The sequence below is a fragment of the Dipodomys merriami genome, unplaced genomic scaffold (assembly GCF_024711535.1).
Source record: "Dipodomys merriami isolate MVZ:Mamm:240054 unplaced genomic scaffold, mDipMer1.0.p SCAF_23, whole genome shotgun sequence".
Lineage (NCBI taxonomy): Eukaryota > Metazoa > Chordata > Mammalia > Rodentia > Heteromyidae > Dipodomys > Dipodomys merriami.
In genome coordinates this window covers 28,223,753-28,242,406 of record NW_027203715.1, presented here as the reverse complement: position 1 = coordinate 28,242,406, position 18,654 = coordinate 28,223,753, and the positions used below count along the sequence as shown (strand labels likewise).

General features: G+C 41.7%; 1 long non-coding RNA gene across 1 annotated transcript; it reads left to right on the top strand.

Annotated features, from left to right (window-relative positions):
* The first annotated feature begins 1,770 nt into the window (after positions 1 to 1,770).
* LOC138835141 (uncharacterized) lies at positions 1,771 to 18,392 on the top strand. The gene is made up of 3 exons (XR_011374470.1): positions 1,771 to 1,941; positions 15,468 to 15,739; positions 17,997 to 18,392. It is a non-coding gene; the product is annotated as an uncharacterized lncRNA (long non-coding RNA).
* The last annotated feature ends 262 nt before the right edge of the window (positions 18,393 to 18,654 follow it).

Here is an 18,654-nt window from a genome sequence, read left to right as displayed (position 1 = left end):
ATTTCTCGTGTGTGTGTGTGTGTGTGTGTGTGTGTGTGTGTGTGTGTGTGTGTGTGTGTGTGTGTGTGTGTGTGTGTGTGTGTGTGTCCTGGTGTTGGTTCTAGAGCTTGAACTCTGGAGCCTAGCCACAGTCTCTGAATTTGTTTTTCTTTTATTTTTGATGCTGTTCCTAGGGCTTGAATTCTGGGCCTAGTCCCTGTCCCTGAGTCATTCTTTTGTTGTTGGTGGTGATGGTCCTAGGGCTTGAACATAGGGCCTGATAACTTCCTGGGTTTGAAAGCAGGGCAGGGCCACTGTGTATGAGGGTTTTTGTTGTTTGTTTTCCCTAAAAGGAAGCAGTCTCTGTGGCTTGAGCCACACAGATCAACTTCTCGCTTCTTTTACTTTTTGGCAGTTCATGGAAGATAAAATTCTCATAGAAGATAAGAAGCTGAGGGTACTATATCAGCACCTGAAATCTGAAGATTGAGGTTGAAAGCCCAGGCAGGTAAGTCCGTAAGATATATCTCCATTTAATCCCCTAAAGAGAAAAAGTGGTAGAGTGCTACCTTTAAGAAACATATTTCTATTTCAAGCTCTGGCTTCAAGACCCAGGACTCATACACATTCACAAATCCCTAATGGACTTTTCTGCCTAGTTTGCCTTGGAACCGAGATCTTCAAGTTCTGTCTTTTGTGTAGCTTGAGCTCCAGGTGTAAGCCACCAATTCTCTGCTCATTTTAAGATTTGGAATTGGCGCTTTGTGCTCATCTTCCATTCTGATTTTATTTATGTATTTGTATTTAATTAATTAATTATTAGTTGTCCTACCCTATGTATCTGGGCCTGGTCACTTATTTTGCTTTTTTGCTCAAGGCTGTTGCTTTACCACTTGAGCCACAGCTCTACTTCTGGCTTTTTGCTGGTTAGTTGGAGATCAGAGCTTCATGGAATTTCCTGCCCAGGTGGGCTTTTAACCACCATCCTGAGATTTCATGCTTCTAACTGGGATTACATGTCAGCCACCAAAAAATGCCTGACTCACTCAATTTTAATATTCTTAATAGGGTCTTATACTTTTTTTATTCACATTATAATGATGATGTCGATGATGATGATGATGATGATGATGATGATGATGATGATGATGATGATGATGATGATGATGATGATGATGATGATGTGCAGGTCATGGGCTTGAAATCAGGGCATGTGTGCTGTGCTGTCCATGATCTTCAGCTCAAGGTCTGGAATTTTGTCTATTTCTTTTTGCTTCTTTCTTGGTGGTTAATTTGAGAGAATTGTCTCATGGAAAAGCTTGGCACTACTCAAGAGGTTGAAATCTGAGGATTGTGGTTTCAAGCCAGTCCTGGCAAGAAGTCCAAAACACTCTTTCCTTTTTCTTCTAAGTTTTTGTTATAATGAGAAAGATGGGGTGCAGTGGAGTTGCAGTTTCATTAGCAGGTAAAAAGGATGTTTGTTTTTGAGCAATGGCCTCCCAAAATACACTGCCTCCTGGCTAGGGACGGTGAACTGATGGTTATAATGCCTTCTGTCTTCCTTCTGTGACCTATTGCCCTGGTAACCGATTGTTTACAAAGATGTGATCCTGACTCCTGAGCAACAGGAAAAGGCACAATATCATTCCTGGGTTGGGATGAAAACCAAGTGGATCCCGCCATTTGGTGTGCTGCCTTGCTCTGGGGGGCAGGATGATAGTGCACCCTTCTATGAAGAAAGAAAATAACTTGAACAATTCTGTCCTCTTTGTTCATTTCTGACAGATGAGGGCTGTGAGACACATTCATGGAATCATCTAGGGGACTTGTCCAGGATCTCCATTGTGTCTGGGAAGGAAGGGCCCCAAGTTTTGCTGCAGAGAGATGCATCCTGCAGTGCCATGGCCCTGGTTTGCTCCAGTGCCAGTGATTACCCAGATCAGGAAATGTCACCTGTTGCAGGTAAAATAGCTCTCAGGACATTTGTCCTGATGACCATGGAAGCCCATGCCTAGGCCAGTGTAAGCAATGGTGACACAGTGGTGCTCGTGTGGCTGGGAGTATGGAAGTAGCACAGGTGTGGATGAGAGGTGTTGGGTAGCACACATGGTAGATGCCTTCTGCTCTGCCCACCACATGACTAAAGGTAATGCTGGATTCTGTCTGAAATTAACTAGGGTCTGGGGCACTGAACATTTTCTGAGATGCCAAAGCTCCCATGGGGACACAGGTTGAGGTAGACTAGGTGAAAGGGAGTGAAGGAAACCTGCAGAAAATAAGGAAGTTTTGATTCTTTTTAAAAGTTCCTTTAATGGTTAAATTTTAATCAAAATGGGAAATAAATGGAAAAAGTGATTCTAGATCTCAATTTCCTGAATAGCTAACATTCCAGGTGTGACACTAGTACCCATCTCACTCTTTTTTATCTATTGAGTTTATTAGGTTCTAGACACTGTAGCAAGTAGAAAAGAAAAACTTTGTTTTGAAGTTCTATGCTTTAGTGTGTGGGGGTGGGGGAGGGTGGAGAATGTATAAATATGTTTGAATATATGATGGAAAAATAGATTGAGAGATGTGCTAGGGAGGAGTGTTGGCAATTTACAGTGAGGTATGATTTCAGAAAAGCGTCATGTGGTAAAGTGACTTAGGAGATCAAGGCAACTCACCCAGGCCCCAGAATCAGGTAGGGTCATGAGCTCAAAGTTGAGGGTGTCTGGCCTGTCTTAGAGTCAGTAAACCAGTGTGGCTACATCACAATCAGTGTGTGGAGTAGAGGATATGCTTGCTGTAGGACAGGCAGTGGGCAGCTTGTGCAGAGCAATGAGTTACAAGTGTGGTCTCCACCCAGAAGCAGTGATCTCATCCAGGAACTTTAGCAGGTCCAGCCCAGACCTGTTTAGTCAGGGGCTAGGGTCCAGTGTTGCCTGCTTCAAAGAAGCCCTCTAGATGTATTTGAGAACCACTAGCCAAGATAAGTTCCCTTAGACTATGGTAGAGACTTTGGATTTTATTCTGAAACAGAAGCTCTTGAAGGTTGGGAGTGAGAGAGTACAGGATTTAATTTAAGAAATATACAAAGTGGGTGCCAGTGGCTCATACCTCTATTCCTAGATACTCATGAGGTTGAGGTCTGAGAATCCTGGTACAAAGCTATTCTGGACAAGAATGTCTGAGACACTTAACTTGAAGTGGAGATATGGCTCAAGGGGCAAAGTGTTGGTTTTGAGAAAACAAGCTCAACAAATTCAAAGCCCTGGCTCTAAGTTCAAGCCCAAGTACCAGCACAAAGCACACAGGCCAGGCAATGGTGGCTCACACCTGTAATCCTACTGACTCTGGTGGGTGTGGTCTGAGGATGGTAGTTTGAAACTAGCCCTGGCAGGAAAATCCATGAGATCTAATCTCCAAATACCCACTGGAAACAGCTAGAAGTGGGGCTATGGCTCAAATAGTAGAGCACCAGCCTTGAGCAAAAGCTCAGCCACATTATGCAGGGCCTTGAGTTCAAGCCCCAGTACTGACACTGACAAAAACATAAGAACATATACACACACACAAACACCAACACAAGCAGTGATGGTCACTCATGGGAAAGAAGCACAGGAGCCCAGTGGGTCCCCTCTCAATTCTCAGGGCCCTCTTGTCCTCTGGAGACACCCCAGTTTTTCTTCCAGCATAATAATTATTATTACAAAATATTAGAATTATAAATATAATTACTATATTAATGCTATAAGTGCAATGATATAAAACATTTTTATAAAATGTATTAATATGTTACATATTATATTCTATAACATACATACATTATATATTATATAATATCTAGTAAATATACAAATAAATATAAATGTTATATATAATAGATAAAATATACATGCTACAATAGTAAATGAAATATAATGATATAAGTATAAAAATATTATAAATATACTTATTATTATACTAATTATTCTTCAGGAATCACAATGTGGCTTAGTGGTAGCGTGTTTGCCTGGCATACATGAAGACCTGGGTTTGGTTCCTCAGTAAACAGCAAAAGCAGGATGTGGCGCTGTGTCTTAAGTAATAGAATGCTAACCTTGAGCAGAGACAAGCTCAGAGACAGTGCCCAAGCCCTGGGTTCAAACCCTAGGACTGTCAAAAAAAGAACAATATAGTAATTCTTCTACCTGCTGGAGCCCTGTAAAACCAGACACACTCAATCAACTGGGACCTTGAATTTGAGTTCCACAAACATCAAAGATGATTTTTTTTCTAGTCAGTCCTGGGGCTTGAAGTCAAGGCCTAGGCACTGTCCTGGAGCTCTTCTGCTCAAGTCTCATGTTCTACCACTGTAAGCCACAGCACCACTCCAGTTTTCTGGTGGTTAGCTTAAGATTAATGTCATGGACTTTCCTGCCCCGGCTAGTTTTGAACTGAGATCCTCAGATCTCAGCCTCCTGAGGCTTCAATTACAGGGGTGAGCCACTGGCTCCAGCTCACAAACACAGTCTTAGCTTCCAGGTCAGTGCCCTGGGCCCCTCCAGGCTAGCTGGTCCTCTTCTTCCCCAGCTTATTGGTGCTGGCAGCAGGTGAACAGGGCAGCGGAAGAGAAGGTGGTTCCTAGTTAACTGGGGGATCCTTTCTGTGTACTGCATGTCCTGCATTAAAAACCCAAACCCCCAGAGACACAAGTTCATTCTTTCAAGGTGGACAATCACCCAGTTCAGAAATTTAGGGGCACCCCTTAAAATCAACCTCTACTCTGATCAGGAGCCCGAAGTGACTGTACCCCTTTTTCCCAGGTTTAAGTTTTTCATTCTTGTTTTCACTATTAGAGAGTGTGTGTGTGTGTGTGTGTGTGTGCGTGTGTCTGTGTGTCTGTGTGTCTGTGTGTCTGTGTGTCTGTGTCTGTGTCTATGTGTGTTTTAGTTAGGTAGTTGTACAGAGATGCGGCCATGCAGCAGAGCAGTTCCTGGGTGCAGTGCCTTTTGAACCATGTCTCCCATTTCACAATTCTCACCACCCCTGACCTCAGTTTTCTTAATCTTTAGATTATGTAGTGAATGTTTGGAATTCAGAACAAGCAATTCGGGGCTGGGAAGGTGGCTCATTGGAAGACTGCTTGCCTCACTCACATGAGGCCCTGGGTTCAATTCCTCAGCACCATATATAAGCAGAAAAAAGCCAGTAGTGGTGCTTTGGCTTAAGTGGGAGGGCACTAGCCTTGAGCTGAGGAGCTGAGGGACAGCACCCAGGCCCAGAGTTCAAGGCCCATGACCAAAACAAAACAAAACAAAAAAATCAAAACCAAAAACCAAGCAATTCATGTCTACAGTGCATCTTGATCTGTGTCATCCCTTCAATATCTTCCCCCTGCTTCCCCAACCATTCCCTTATTTTTGCGGGTCCTGTCAAATCCTTAGGAGCCAAAGTGGAACCAGCCGGGTGTCCTACATAGGGATTCATAACAGAGGAGAGAGGAGGAAAAAAAGCAGTATGATGCACATGAAAGTTTGCCTTTATAATTTCACAGTGCATTGCTATTTCCTACTCAGATATAATAGTGTAAGCTTATAATGATACCCCAATGTTATCAACAAAAGGCTTCTGTCCAGGGTGATATCACAGAAGGTAGCACTGACATTCATTTGAAAAGTATATCCACTAAAATATTCAAATGGAAGGGAGTCTTCTTACCATAGATATATAAATGAGCTCAAAAAACAAAACACTTAACAAAATGTCTATTGATGTCAGTTAAAATGTTAGTGCAATTTTATTTAGTGTGAACTGTGTTTATGAATGTTTAGATTGCAAATGGGAGTATTTTATTTCTGCCCACTTTCTCAGATCTCAGGAGGTTCATAAATAAAACAAATTTCTTTCTCCATTATTTTGTGATTACCACTTTCAAATGGCTCCCTGCCCATAGATTCTAATATTTGTGTCACAATGATTGGTAAAGACTTGAGCCTCTCCGTTGATTATAATGACTCCCATTACATTCTGAAAGAGATAGTATATTAACTTCATCTTCAGACAGAGAGGTAAATTGATGCCAGCATGCTCAACGATTTTATGAAAGTTCATGCCATCGGTATCCACCATCTTTGGCAGTGATGCATCAAATATTTATTTATTTATTGATTGATTGATTTTATGGTCCAGTCGTGGTGCCTGAACTCTGTGCCTGGGCGCTATCCCTCAGCTCTTCAGCTCAAGGCTAGCACTCTACCACTTGAGCCACAGCGCCACTTCCGGCTTTTTGCTTTTTGCTTATGTGGTGCTGAGGAATCAAACCCAGGGCCTCAATCATGCAAGGCAAGTGCTCTAACACTGAGCCACCTTCCCAGCCCTGCATCAACTATTTAATGAAGGAAAACTTGGAGCCAAGCTCTGTTTCAATGTCTAGGAATGGCCTGGAATTAAAATGTATAAAAACTTCATTTTCATAGAGCTGATGTTCTAGATGAGGATACTAACTGACAAAGAAACAGTTAAAAAATCCAAACAGGCTTGGAAGGTGGCTCAGTGGTAGAGTGCTTGAGACCCTGGGTTCGATTCCTCAGCATCACATCAGGAGAAAAAGTGGGAAGTGGCACTGTGGCTCAAGTGGTAGAGTGCTAGCCTTGAGCTGAAGAGCTGAGGGAGAGTGCTCAGGCCCATATTTCGTGCCCCATGACCCCCCCCCCAATCCAAACAGTGGCAAACACTATGAAACAAAAGAAAATGGAGAAATGGAGTTATTTAAGTTCTGCCTCAACCACAACCTTGGGTGCAGCTACCTTAAGATGATCAAAAGAGGCTTCCTGGAGGAAGTGGCGCTGTAGCTCAAGTGGTAGAGTGCTCGCCTTGAGTTGAAGAGCTGAGGGACAATGCCCAGGCCCAGAGTTCAAGCCCCACGACCGACAAAAAAAAAACTATATAAAAGAGGCTTCCTGGAAATGGTGACTAATGAATTAAGGTGTGAGTTCCGCAAACAAGTCATGAAGGAAAGAGTTGGGGAAAGATGATTTTGGGCAGAGGGGAACACTTGGAGCAAAGGTTGTGAGGTGGGAGACTTGGTGTTTTTGAGGAACATCAAGGTTGCGTGTCACTGGAATGAAATGAGTGAAGAGGGATGGTGGCAGATGCATATGACCCAGAGAAGAGTCTGGTCACATAGGGTCATATAAGCAAGGGCAATCAATGTGGGTTTCTTCTAGAACTTTCCACTGTGGATAATAGCAGGAGGTATCACTATGTGATATGTGCTTTTCAAGGTTCACCATGGTGGCAATGTGGAGAATAAATGATGAGTGAAAGCCAGGAGCCCTGTGTGGCCATTGTTTAGTACAGGTCAGTGTAGATTAGAATGTCAACAATAGAGTAAAAGTAGTAGATGAAGTAGTGTTTGTTGTTTATTGTTTTTCTTTTTCTTTTTGCTGGTACTGGGGCTTGAATTCAAAGCCTAGCAATCTCACTTAGTTTTTCACTCTAGTAATGCTGAACATGTGAGTGACAGCTGGACTCTTGGCCATTTTGGTGGTTAAGTGGAGATAAGAGTTTCACTGACTATGCTGTAGGGGTTGGCTTTGAACTGTGACCTTAAGATTTCAGCCTTCCAAGTATCTAAGGTTACACGTGTGAGCCACTAGTGCCCAGCTTGTGGAAATGGTTTTGTAAAATGAGACATTAGAACTTGCTCCAAAGATGATGTAGGCTTTTGGCTGAAGCAAATAATAAGATAGATGGTAGAACTATTACAATGAGAAGATGGTAGGAAGAGAAATGTTCTAGCAAGCAGGGAAAGGAATCTCAAATTCTGTTTTAGGCAAATAATTTTGCTTCACCATTGAGAGATAGCCTGGCTAACTGGAGCTGTCTAGTAGACAGGCCTTTAAGTCCCCAAGCCTGGGAAAGAGCATTTTGAGTTAGAAATTGCATTTGGTGATTACCAGGGGGAAGGGATCATTTAAAGCCTGGAAAGTGTGGAATATCACCAAAGGAGGAAAAAGAGGCAAGCATACTGCCCAAACTTTGTTCTTAGTCTCCACATTAATCACTAGGTGTGGTCAAATACTACAGTCACTGAAACTAGCTACAACTATTGTATTATTTTTTTTTAGGTGTGCCATTCCTGAGGCTTGAACCCAGGGCCTAGGTACTGTGCCTACATGGAAGATTCCTGACTTCCATGATCAGACTTACTGTTTTCCTTCTGACTTTCCTGCCTCAGTCATCTTTCCATGGCTTACAGCCAAGGAGCTTGTCTTGGATGTAAGTGTAAGCCAGTTATCAACAAACCACAGGGTATGTTCAGAAGCAGCCATCTAGGATCTGCTGACTTTGCCCTGGGTCTGCACGCTCCATCCCTGGTCCATAGCAAAGGAACCACAAATGCATAAGTTGATGAACCAATGCTAAAGTAGATGGTTGTGGCTGGGCATGGTTTGGATGTACTGATGTAGCCACTCTAAGGTGGCTTAGGCATCACTGTTGGACCAGGTTTGTTAGATTTTAGAATACATGTTTCAATACATGTTCTAGTCAAGACTGCATACCTTTGTCTCTCCCAATCATCTCACATCCCAAGCAGGGCACACCCCCAAGTTCTCATCTCATTACCCAGTTAAGACTGCTTTGCCCATTTTCTGTGCATAGATTCATTTTTCTGAGTAATTCCTTCTTTATTTTATTTATAACACTTAGTACTAAACCACTGGCATTTAATGATTCAGTCTCTCATCATTCTCTGAGAATGTCTTTTATTCTATGGATCTATGAAATCCTTTGGGGCAAAATCTGTGACTTAAAACCATGGCCCCACCCTACACCATAGGACATTGAACATTAATAAGCCCTGAAGCAAGGCCTGTTGTTTTAGAGGTCATCTTTTTGGGAAATCCTTTTCCCAACTCTAATTAAATTAGGGTTTTTAAAATTTAAGTTTGAAACACATTTCACCCTCTAGGTAACTATTTTGATTGCATTGGTCTGTTACAGGCTATAAGTCCCTCTCTGCTCCTGGTGATATACAAGGTTTCTACTTAACATGTGAAAAATGGAATGCATAAAAAGATCAGTGAAGGCTGGGAATGTGGCTTAGTGGTAGAGTGCTTTCCTAGCATGCATGAAGTGTGACATAAACAGAAAAAGCCAGAAGTAGTGATGGGTTTAAGTTGCAGAATTCTACCTTTGAGCAAAAAAGCTTAGTGGCAGTTCCCAGGCTGAGTTCAAGCCCCACAACTGGCAAAAAATATCAGTGGAGATGGGCTGTGAATGCAGTGGCCTCATGAACAATTATCTGTGTGGTTGTGGTTTTCAAAAGAGCAATAAAATTCACAGTGCAAATTACAGCACACCAGGTCATTCTTTCCAATCTGCATCCCTTCTTCTTGGGAACAAACTCTTCCCTGCAGCATGGGTCTTCCATGGACAGGAGGCCTCGTGAAGGCTGATTTATCCTTACCGAGTATGCTTGAATCCTTTGGTTTGCACATCTTAGCTCCACAGAAAGCACCGTTCCCAAATGTTAGGGAGAATAAGCAAGTTGGCAGTAGCCAAGCTGGGCTAGGCAGATGGGGTAATGTGAATTTACACATATATACTTTGCCGAGTCCATAGGTTTCAGAGAAAGCATGAAAACTCAAAAACATTTGGAATTTAAGGGGCTTTGAAGAGGCTTAATTCCTTAATGAAAATTAGCATCATTGTTTCTTAGCTATGAATGACTTCAGGAAAAAAAAACTAAAAATGATATTATTTGAAACTGGGTACTAATGGCTCATACCTCTAATCCTAGTGACACAGGAAGCTGAGATCTGAGGAGTATGGTTCAAAGCCAGCCTAGATAGGAAAATCCATGAGACTCTTATCTCTGGTTAACTATCAAAAAGCCAGAATTGAAGTTGTTGTTCAAATGATAGGCCATCATATTTGAGAAAAAAAAGAACTAAGCCAATGATACCCCATCCTGACCCTGAGTTCAAAACCCACCAGGAAGGAGAGAGAGAGAGAGAAAGAGAGAGAAAGAAAAAAAGAAGAGGGCAGAGAGAGAGAGAAAGGTAGAGAGAGTGAGGCAGTGATGGGGGGAAGTAATAATAATAGAAATGTAATGACAACAAATCTAAAGAATGTGGCAAAGCCTTTAATAAGTTCTTGAAAAACAAGGGATAGGAGCTCTGCACAAGTAATGGCTGAGGAAGCTTTATTGAAGTAGGATGCCTAAACTGGGCACCTAAGACTCATACCTGAAATCCTAGCTACTTAGGAGGTTTATGGTACAAATCCAGCCTGGGCAGGAAAGTCTGTGAGATTTTTACCTCCTTTTTTTCTTTCCAGTCCTGGGGCTTGAACTCTGTGCCTGGGCAATGTCCCTGAGCATTTTTTGCTCAAGGTTAGCACCCTACCACTTGAACCACAGCACCACTTCCAGCTTTTTCTGTTTATGTGGTACTGAGGAATCAAACCTGGGCCTTCATAAGCATTAAATTCTGGAAGTAGAACTGTGGCTCAAGTGGTAGAGCACAAAAGCTCAGGGATAGCACCCAAGAAAGAGATGGAGCACTAGGACTGGCAACAAAAAGAAAATATGAACTATTTACTTTGTGCCACATCAAGTATTTTGGACTATTTAAAGTATCAAAAGATAGTTCTACTTAAGAAATCATGGCTTAAATGTCTGGTGTGTGTGTGTGTGTGTGTGTGTGTGTGTGTGTGTGTGTGTGTGTGTGTGTGTGTGTGTGTGTGTATGTGTGTCTGTGTGTGTGTGTCTGTGTGTGTGTGTGTGGTACAGAGAGAGGAGAAAGCATGGAAAGCCAAGAGAGTTCTAAATCTAAGATTTCAGAGGCCATCTTTCAGAGAAAGCCTGCAGAACTGGGAGTAAACTAGATCCAATGCTGTGCTTTGGTCAACTAGTTGTAAGAAAGCCCCAACTGGCCACTGGTGTGGATTGCAGGAAAGAGGATAAGGCAGTAAGAATAGAATTAAAGGGGTCTGAGCCACTCACACAAATTCCAGGTATCATTTCCTGGTTATATGTAGGCCCAACCTTTGATCTTCAGTAAAACCAGGAATTCACAAAAGTGAAAACTTGTAAGAAATAACTGAAATAAATAAATGACTAGAGGTGTTCAGCAGCAAATTTTGGCAAGCAGAACACATGTGAACAGAGCAAAATGGAAATGATCAACTCTGACAAGTGGTGGGGGGGAGCACAGAGAGACTCATGCACAGAGCTAGGCTCTGAGTTCAAGGCCCACGACACAAAAAGGAAGGAGTAATGATCAAAACTTTTCCAATTTTGATTTCTAGCATGAGCCTATATATTCAAGCATTTAGCAGCCCAATAGACTTCAAGTAGAACAAACTGTGATCACTTAACACATTGTAATTAAACCATCAAAGATAGAGAACCTCCAAAATCACACAATTCATCACACACAAGACTTCTTCAATGAGATTATGAACAATTCCACGTAAGAAACCAAGGATGTCAACGCACAACAAGTGCAGCAAATTTACAATGCTAAAAGCTAGACTACATAGAGAAATGAATGAGGTCTTATCTCCAGTAAGCAGCAAAATGCCGAGCTGGAGGTTTGCTTCAAGTGACAGAGTACTATGGAAACCCAGAAAGCCAAACAAAGCTAGGTATTCGTTGGTGGCTCATTCCTGCTATTCTAGATAGTCAGAAGCCTGAGATCTGAGGATCACAATTCAAAGCCACCTTGGGCAGGGAAATCTATGAGACTCTTCTTGCCTATTAACCACAACACCAAAGAATAAAAGCCAAAGTAGAGCTGTGGCTTTACCTTGGGTAAAAGTCTCAGGGACTGGAACTAGGCCATGAACAAGCCTAGAACTAGCACCTAAAGAAAGAAAGAGAAAAGGAGAGAAAGAAAACAAAAACAAAACAGAAAGCCAAACAAGAGCACAGATCTATAACTTCAAGCCCCAGCATGCATGTGTAGGTACACACACACACACACACACACACACCCCAAGACTGAAATACAAGCAGTAATGAGGTTATGTTGAGTAAATCTTTGATGTCCTGAAATCATGAATATAAATGACAACTAGATACCAATTGATATAGATATAGATAGATAAACTCTATAGATTATCTATCTGCTAAAGATAACAGATCTATCTATATCTGTAACAGATTATCTGTAGAAATTTTATCTCTCTCTCTCTCTCTCTCTCTCTCTCTCTCTCTCTCTCTCTCTCTCTATCTATCTATCTATCTGGCTATCTGTCTACATAGAGAGTGCGAGACAGAGAGAAAACAATCTTGGGGCTTGAACTCAGGCCCTGGACACTGTCCCTGAGCATCTCTAACTCACGGCTAACACTCTACCACTTGAGCCACAGCCCCAATTCTGGCTTTTTCTTTTTAGGTGGTACTGAAAAACTGAACACAAGGCTTCATGCCTGCTAGGCAAGCACTCTAACACTAAGCCCCATTCCTAGCCCCTAGTTAAAGGTTTTTAAACAGAAGTACTAGAGTTCAAACTGAGAGCCTCTAGCTACTAACTAGATCCCTCTTCCTCTGCAGGGGATCTTGTACTTGAGCTGACTCCCCTAGCCCCTACCCTTCATCACTTTGGATTACAAAGCAATTGATGAGGACCTAATAGGAAATGTTGATGTTTTCTTTTACCTCATCGATGGTAGTGACTACTGGTAACTCCTACCAGAAGTGGATTTTGACCATGAGTTGCTCCTATTTTCACCACCAAGTTAAGTGAAAGAGAATGGAGAGATGCCCTGTGACCCAGTGATCCTAGTGCAGGGAATCCTGAATAAAAGGAAAGAATTGTGCATACAAATGTGGTAAATTCACAAAAGGAAGAGAAAAGCATCCTGTACCTGGCTTTACTTCCTGATTCCCCCTTCACCTCCATGGTTGAATCTTACTTGGCCATATTTGCAACAATGTATCCTTCTTAGCAGTACTTCCTGTGCCTCAGCCACAGGTTTCAAGTTGCTTTTATTTTCAGGGTTTGTTTTGTGACTTCATCTTTTCGTATGGCCTTTTAATTTATTTTTTGTATTTTTTTGTCCATCATGGGGCCTGAATTCTGGGCCTGGGCACTGTCTCTGAACTCTTCAGTTCAAGACTAGCTAGCACTCTTGAGCCACAGTGCCATTTCTGGTTTTTTTCTGCTTATGCGGTAGAGAGTAGCCTTGAGGAAGTAAGCCCAGATACAGCACCCAGGACTTGGTTTCAAGCCCCAAGACTGGGACACACACACACACACACACACACACACACACACACACACACACACACACACACACACACACACAAGCTACCTACCTTTATGTACAAAAGATACTTAGGTTCTGTGCTCTCTTAAAATGTTTCTAATCATGTACAGTTGTGTAAGTATCTCTCATTTTAAATGATCATTCTTCCCTTCTGTTTAAAAATGAAATTATGAGAGCCTGGTATCCATGACTCACACTTGTAATCCTAGCTATTCAGGAGGCTGAGATCTGAGAATCACAGGTCATTGCCAGCCCAGGCACAAAAGCCCGTGAGCCTCTTATCTCCAATAAACCACCAGAAAACCAGAAGTGTGCTATAGCTCAAGTGGTAGAGCACTCGCCTGGACTGAAGAGCTCAGGGACAGCACCCAGGCCCAGAGTTTAAGCCCCATGACCAAAAAAAATAAAAAGAAAAATTATCAGAAAAAATATTTTTGTAAAGCAGATATTTTCTAAGGCCAAAAAAACCTTCAGAATTTCTGGTCCATAAAATGTTATGTGCATGGTCTTTCTGTAACTCTCCAATGTATATTCCTATATTTTTAGGGGAAGTTTATATATAGCTTTTACTGTACTACTCAGAAGAGATTTATGCTCAAATATCTAGCACCCTTGAATATGCAGTCCCATGACTTTGCAGGAAAAGAATGGAAAGAGATGGAAACCCATGACAGGAATGAAAGGGAGTAAGGCAGTTTGCACTTCTTACTCACTGTGCTCTCAACAGCAGGGGAGAAGGTGGAGAGGACATCAAATGGCACAGATACTGGTAAGGAGTTTTCATTCGCTTTGGCAGTGGTTTCTCCTACAAAAGGGAGATGTATAAGCACAAAAGAAAGGTTCATTGACATTTTTGCTTTATTATTATGTGATTTATTTTTTTTAAAATTGAGCCATTTTTGCCTACAAACACAAAATACTTTAGGATGAAGGCTAATAAGATAAGCAGTCTTAAATTTTCATTTCATTTCAAATATAAAAGTATTGATCTAGTCAGGTGCTAGTGGCTCACACTTTTAATCCAAGCTGCTCAGGAGACTGAGATCTGATGATCTAGATTCAAAGCCAGCCCAGGCAGGAAACTCCATGAGACTCTTATCTCCAATAATCGACCAGAAAACTGGAAGTGGTGCTGTGGATCAAGTGGTAGAGCACTCGCCTTAAGCTGAAGAGCTGAGGGACAGTGTCGAGGTCCAGAGTACAAGCCCCATTACTAGATAGATAGATAGATAGATAGATAGATAGATAGATAGATAGATAGATAGATAGATCTAGCTGGGCACTGGTGGCTTAAGCCTGTAATCGTAGTTAATCAAAAGGCTGACATTGGAGATTTGCAGTTCGAAAGCCAGACCACGCAGAAAAGTCCATGAGACTCCTGTCTCGAATAAACTACTCAGAAAAAGCTGGAAGTGGTGCAGTGGCTTAAGTGGAAGAGCTCTAGCCTTGAGTACAAAAAGGGTCAGGGATGGTGCCAGGTCCTGAGTTCAAGCCACAGAACTAGCAAAATAAAAAGTATGGATCTACACAAGAGTAGAGTAAAAAGTTTCAGTGACAGAAACAGATCAATTGCTGGCAAGGGCTGAGAACAGACACAAAGGTGTGGCTACAAACTGGCATGAAGGAACACCCTCAGGTAAGCCTCATACATACAGAAACTATTCTTTTTTTGCGGGGGGGTCCGGTCGTGGGGCCTGAACACTGGGCCTGGGCACTGTCCCTCAGATCTTCAGCCCAAGGCTAGCGCTCTAACACTTGAGCCACAGCACCACTTCTGGCTTTTTTCTTTTTGCTTATGTGGTGCTGAGGAATTGAACCCAGGCCCTCATGCATGCAAGGCAAGCGCTCTACCACTGAGACACCTTCCCAGCCCAGGAACTATTCTTTATTTGTGTATTACAATATACTGTGATTATGTAGTATAAATATAACTATGATTCTATAGTATAAACATAAATATTATTTCTCAATACAGTGTCATATTGCAAAAGAAACAGTATACAAATTGTAGCTCAACTTTGTCCTAGAAGACTATCCTGATTCTTAGTAAGGGAATCAATATACATTACAAAAATGAATATGTTTCAAAAATAATTGTTCTGTTTTGCCTTTAGACATCTCTTGCTAGATCAACAAGTACATCAAGTAATTTAACTATATTATATCAAATACTGTATTATGGAGAGAACTTTTGCTTTCCAGTAAAGTAAATAAGCTTGTATTACACTTGCCTTCCTACACAGCAACTGGAAAACCAGACAAAATAGAAGAAAGAACTATTTTCAGACTGGAGAAAAGACAGAACAAGACTTTGGTCCAGGAGAAAAGAAAAACAAAGTGAACCATACAGTTGTGCTTTCTGCCTAGAGAAAAGTTCCAAACCACAACACACAGAGGAGAACCTAAAGCCAACAGAACTCTCACAGGCAAAATAAGTCAGGGATAATGTCTGGAGTCAGGGAAGGCTGAAGCAGCTACCACATGAAAGTCAGAAAACTTCAGAAGATGCAGCTATGTAAGTAAAATGTTCCAAGAATCTACAGATGTGCCCATGTGACTTTATCTGAATAATACCCTGTTCAAGCACTAGGTAATTCCACAAAGCTGGAAGAGGAACTACCTGAGTAGTAAGTGACACAATCCCCAAAGCTCAAGCTATGCTGAAACATCAGGTTTCTAGGCAACCAAAGTGAACAGACTTCATTGAACACCTGAGGGCTAAGAGTGAATTCAGAAAAATTAGGGCTCAGCAGTAAAGATAAACTAGTCTTTAAGAATGAAGGTTACAATAGACTCACTATAAATAAGCCGAACAGAAAGAGGGAGGGGTGACATTGTCCAAAAAGAAATGTACTCTTTACCCGACTTATGAAACTGTAACCCGTATCTTTATAGTAACAATTAAAAAAATATAAGTATGAATCTGAACTATGTATATCATAACAAACTGCCAATTAATGGAAAGCAGAACTGGGCCATTGGTGGCTCATGACTGTGTTCCTAGCTATTCAGGGGACGGAGATCTAAAAATCACAATGGAAGGAAAACCAGGGCAGAAAAGTTTGTGAGGCTCTTATCACCATTTATTTATCCAGCAAAAATCAGAGGTATGGGTCAATTGCCAGCTTTGGGAGAAAGGTGGCAAGGTAGACTTTTAAGCCCTGAGTTCAAGCCCCAGTTCCAGAACACACACAATGAGAGAGAGAGAGAGAGAGAGAGAGAGAGAGAGAGAGAGAGAGAGAGAGAGAGAGAGAGAGAGAGAGAGAGAGAGAGAGAGAGAGAGAGAGAGAGAGAGAGAGAGAAATAGAGAGAGAGAGAGAAATAGAGAGAGAGAGATTGAGGAATAAACCGAAGGAAAAAAAGTAAAAGAAAAAAGAAATAACTTCATACAGTACATTTAAAACAACAACAAAACCCTCTTGTTCTCATACCTTGGAGTTCATTTCAATCTTATTCATAGCTATTTAACTATAGGACTAACAAATGAGGGAAACCATGGGACCTATTCTTTGGGTATGGCTTACTTCACTTAATGTGATTTTTTCCCAAGTCTTTCCATTTTTTTTTTTTTTTTTACAAAAGGGCATGTGTCATTCTTTCTGATGGAACCATTGAATTCCATTGTGTATGTGTGTGTGTGTGCGTGCGTGCATGCGTGCACGCACACACATATATATATATATATATATATATATATATATATATATATATATATCACATTTTCTTGGTCTACTCATCTACTGAGAAGCATCTGGGTTGTTTCCATATCTTAGCTATGGTAAACAATGCTGCCATGAAAATGGATGTACTGTTAGCTTTAGTGTGGCCTTGTTTGTGATTGTTTAAATGTTAGAATTTAAAGAGAATGGTCAATAGCAAATGAGTCAATTTCATATTTATTAACTATTTTATTAAATTTAAAATGTAAATTTGCTGGGGGGATGGATCAGTTACGGGGACCAGGGAGGGTATGAGTGTATATATTGTGGGGGAAGCCCAGCTTCCTTGATATAAGCAATTGTGCATATGACATCAAGTTCTCTACTAGTGCAGACATAGAGCATTAAGTATCTCAGTTGTACACCCTCCAGGATTTGCTCTTCATTATCAGCTGTGAGGGTCTATGTGTACCAATATTCTGGCTGAATAAGAAACACCCCATCAGGCATGTTAAAGCATGAATCTTCAGTTTTGCTTCCAAAACACTCAGGTGTTCAAGTAACCTGCTTGCAATGACCTGGAGAGTTCTCTCTCCAGACTCTGAGCTACCAGACTTTGCTTCTTTCAAAAGAGAATTTACTGGAAGTATTCAGAGTCTCTGATTCTTGCTGCATGGCATTAATAAATTGGAAGAGAGAGAGAGAGCTAGACAGGATGAGGATTTTCAGGGAGAGATTCTAGGCCTCTTTGGCATGATCACAAGGAGACCCGTGAGTGAAAGTAACACATGCACAAAATTATAAAAATTCAATACCTAAGCCTATATGAAATAACACTGCAAAAATCACAGATCATGCTGTCCACATGTTCTTTTTCTTTTTCTTTTGTCACTCATGGGGCTTGAACTCTGGGCCACGTGCTGTACCTCAGCTCTTCAGTTCAAGCTAGCGCCCTACCACTTGAGACATAGCATCACTTCCAGCTTTATCTGCTTATACGGTGCAGAGAAATCAAACCCAGGGCCTCATGCATGCAAAGCAAGCACTCTACCACTGAGCCACCTTCCCAGCCCCTGTCCACATGTTCTTAATAATCTTTTATATTTACTGCAGAATGGCAAAGGAAGAATTCAAAATGGAAGATGATTTGGATGACTATGGACAATCAGCGCAACTTATTAATAAATTGTGATCGATGCACAGACGCAATGTGAGATAGACACACTGACTGTCAGAAAACCAATTTCCCCACAGAGACACATCACCATATTCAGGTTACCTGGAAGACTTCTAAGATTTCTGTTGAGCATGTGAGTCCATGCGAGCAGAAGAGCCAGCAGCAGGACTCTCATGCTGTGGGGCTTTCTGTCTTCAGCTTCATGGTTTTGGAGGATGGTGGCTCCTTGGTTTTTATGAGAGACTCCTGTGGGTCAATCTCCTGGATGAACCAATCAGTGCTCACCATCCAGAGGTGTTAACTCTCCCCCCTCCACACCCCATGCCAAAAAAAAGTCCTGCTTGGGACAGGTGGTCTGGAGGGAATTCCAGCTCTCTAAGCAGATGAGCAGCGAACATGGTGAGCTGAGTACACTTGTGTTCACTGGGAGCAGTGAACTGATTATCACTTCCATGTACACAAGTATTTATTTTCTTCAACTTGGCACTTAGTGAAATGGATGGAAGGGAAACCAAGTCTCCATTCTGGCTGAAGGTGAAATGGCAAAGCTTCCTTGCAACTGAGGTTGATTTAGCTATCAGGTGGAAGAAGTGA